Here is a 3,880-nt window from a genome sequence, read left to right on the forward strand (position 1 = left end):
AGGCAAAGGCTAGATTAGCGCCTCTCCAGAGGACAGAAGTTTTCCCACTGCAGACACAGCTGATTCTCACAGCCAGTCGGCCTGGTGGTCAAATCCCTCTAGTTTTAACTACAACAATCAAGGCTTAACTAGAACAAGACTGCGCACAAAGACCACTAGGGGGTGCACCAAGAAAGCATAAAAAATGCGGAGACAAAAAAACATGACAGAAATGGAGGATATAGAGCTAAAAATCGCAATTTTGAGGGCTTGCAAAAATGTGCTAGAAGCTGTCAATAAACTTGAGGAGAGAGTCACGAAAACTAATGAGACCCTCGATGCTATGATAAAGAACCAACTAGAAATTAAGCATACACGGACTGAAATAAAGAATATTATACAGACACCCAATAGCAGACCAGAGGAGCGCAAGAATCAAGCCAAAGATTTGAAATGCGAAGAAGCAAAAAACACCCAACCGGAAAAGCAAAATGAAAAAAGAATCCGAAAATACGAAGATAGTGTAAGGAGCCTCTGGGACAGCTTCAAGCGTACCAACATCAGAATAATAGGGGTGCCAGAAGATGAGAGACAGCAAGATATTGAAAACCTATTTGAAGAAATAATGGCAGAAAACTTCCCCCACCTGGTGAAAGAAATGGACTTACAGGTCCAAGAAGCGCAGAGAACCCCAAACAAAAGGAATCCAAAGAGGACCACACCAAGACATATCATAATTAAAATGCCAAGAGCAAAAGACAAAGAGAGAATCTTAAAAGCAGCAAGAGAAAGAGACTCAATTACCTACAAGGGAATACCCATACGACTGTCAGCTGATTTCTCAACAGAAACTTTGCAGGCCAGAAGGGAGTGGCAAGAAATATTCAAAGTGATGAATGCCAAGAACCTACAACCAAGATTACTTTATCCAGCAAAGCTATCATTCAGAATTGAAGGTCAGATAAAGAGCTTCACAGATAAGGAAAAGCTAAAGGAGTTCATCACCACCAAACCAGTATTATATGAAATGCTGAAAGGTATCCTTTAAGAGGAGGAAGAAGAAAAAGGTAAAGATACAAATTGTGAACAACAAACATGCATCTATCAACAAGTGAATCTAAGAATCAAGTGAATAAATAATCTGATGTACAGAATGAACTGGTGATTATAATGAATCAGGGACATAGAAAGGGAATGGACTGACTATTCTTGGGGGGGAAAGGGGAATGGGAGATGCGGGAAGAAACTGGACAAAAATCGTGCACCTATGGATGAGGACAGTGGGTGGGGAGTGAGGGCGGAGGGTGGGGCGGGAACTGGGAGGAGGGGAGTTATGGGGGGGAAAAAAAGAGGAACAAATGTAACCTGAACAATAAAGATTTAATAATAAAAAAAAAATTTAAAAAAAGAAAGAAAAAAAAAAAAGAAAATGCAGCCCAGAGCAGGGAAAACCCCAGACTCACTCTCCTTCTGCATGCCCATCTCTTGCTAGTGCCTTCCATTGGTGGAACCCAAGTGAGCAATGAGCCCAGGTGTTAAGTCCATGGAGCTTAGCTTCCTGGGGCACAGGGCAAACACAGTTACCAACCACAATGCAGCTGAATAATGTCAGGTATTCTTCCACCTGGAACCTAAATTGTGAAGTTAGCCGCCACCAATGTTTTTCATGCCAGATAGTCGGGCATGGGGGGAACTAGAGAAGTGGAGAAGAAGAAATAATCAATGAATGTAAGATATCCACAGTACCTACAGATCCTGCCTCAGTAGGTGATCATGAGGCTAAGCTGGTACTCATAGCTCTCTTCTTCCACCATCTATTCTATATTCTCCTTACCTTCTGCCAGCACATTGGCTGGAGCGGAGTCTTGGCTTGGTGGGATGACCCGAACCTTTATTTCCACAGGATTCACTGCTAGGTGGTCCTGTCTTTTTATTGCTTTGCTATAGTTTTAATTTTATGGTTATTGGGTATGGGAGTACTAAGAGACACCCTGGTGAATCCACTGGAAACAGACATAGTTCTCCTTGTCCCATGTGGTAGCAGCAACCTAATTTCCACTTGATCATCACCCTAGCCAATATTGAAAACCTTTTTTCTGCTATTGACTCAATTGCCTGAGAAGCCCAGAATGACCAGAGGGAAGTCAGAGCCTCCAATTTAAAGGGTATAATTTAATGTTTGTATTCTCTGAAGGAAGTGTTCCTTGGGAAATAAGACCTCCACTCACTTAAACCAAAATTGCAGGAGAAAAACAAACAAAAAAAACTTAGTGAATTATTAAGTATAAATATGAGAGGGATCGCTCCCACTTCCTCCCTGGACCCTTGTATTCTGGCCATGGAGAAGATGGCACCATATATTAGTTTTTTTAAGGCATAGACACATCCTTTGACATCACCCCAACTTTGCAGATTGTTGTCTCCTAGATGGCATTCCCAGGAACCACCTGGCTGTGATTTACTAAGCCATTTCTATGCATCCAGAATTTGTCTTAAGGTGTGACATCTTAAGGAAGTTTTTGCTGATGGCTTTACCATCTCCCTATGAAAGGGATATTTTGGTTATTTGAGAACATCTTGCATTTTCATCACCAAAACAAACACAACCAAGAAAACAGGAACCACTCTTGTTCTATAGCGACCTTCTTAGGTTCAACAGGCAGACCCCACCTAAGATACTTGGCTTTTGCCATGCTATTTGATGCCTAATTATCACTCATATCTCAGCTCTCGTTGGCTTACCCCATCTAGTGGAGAATGTGTCCTGTATCAGCCATTTTCACAGAAATGTTTTAGATCTCCTACTAAGAACCATTGCTAATGACAACCTGGTAATTCTGTGGCACTTACAAGTGTGAAAGCTCTGTAACCATCAACAAAGTGTCAAGTGGGCCCTGTGTTGAAGTCCGGAAAAAAAAATACTAGTCCCTAATGCTTCCCAGTTCATATTTTGATCTGATAACTTAGATTAAACTGAAGAGCATTTTGGAATGAGGAGAAGAATCTGACTTGTTTAAAATTGTAGGAGAAACACTCTCATTATAATAATCATCCTCATTCATTTAAATAAGTATGCCTTAGAACAAATCTCTGCAATTATTTGTAGTCTAAGAGCTTGGACTTTGAAATCAGGCAACACAGTGCTCCAAATCTTAACTAACCACTTATGTGATCTGGGAAAATTATTTAAACTATCTGAGCCTTGGTTTCTTCCTCTTTGTAAAGAGGGCATAACTATAGTATTTTCTCCTAGTCTTAAAAGCTTATACAACCTGGCATATGCTAAGTCCTTAGAAAATGTTAATAATTATGATTTGTAGTAGTTATTATGTACAAGGAATTATAGATATTGGGCTCTAAGGTGAACAAAAGACTTTGTAAGTTTTTCTTTGTAATAGTGAAATTTACCAAGGGGAAAAGACTCCAATTTTAATTTCCTTTAGATTGTTTTTTCTTTAGAACAGTGGATTATTGTCCCTCTCTTCCCCCTAAAAGAAAATTAAAAAGACTTAATAAACTTTAAGAAAGCAGCACAATTGCTTAACATGAGCTTTATCATAGCAACTTAATATTGTAATAGTTCAAGAACAAATTAATTCATTTAGGTCAATTTCATGTTACAAAGAAATTCTGTTTTGCCCCGGTGAGGCTGAGACAGCCCCGGTGAGGCTGGGACGGCCCCGGTGAGGTTGAGACGGCCCCGGTGAGGTTGAATCGGCCCCGGTGAGGCTTAGACGGCCCCAATGAGGCTGAGATGGCCCCTGTGAGGCTGAGACGGCCCCTGGGAAGCTGAGAAAAATACCACATGAACTCACTCATTTATGGATAATAAGGACCATTATAGACTGATGAACAAAAATGGATACAGAGGCAGAGCAGCATTGAGCAGACTGTCAAACTA

General features: G+C 40.7%; 1 long non-coding RNA gene across 1 annotated transcript in view; it reads right to left on the reverse strand.

Annotated features, from left to right (window-relative positions):
• Window positions 1-3,743: 3,743 nt before the first annotated feature.
• Window positions 3,744-3,880, reverse strand: part of LOC106728182 — a 6,810-nt gene continuing 6,673 nt past the window's right edge. The window contains exon 3 of the long non-coding RNA XR_001364452.1: window positions 3,744-3,768. This is a non-coding gene — a long non-coding RNA (uncharacterized LOC106728182). The remainder of the gene's footprint in view (window positions 3,769-3,880) is intronic.

This window comes from Myotis brandtii, unplaced genomic scaffold, assembly GCF_000412655.1.
Source record: "Myotis brandtii unplaced genomic scaffold, ASM41265v1 scaffold555, whole genome shotgun sequence".
NCBI classification, from domain to species: Eukaryota; Metazoa; Chordata; class Mammalia; order Chiroptera; family Vespertilionidae; genus Myotis; species Myotis brandtii.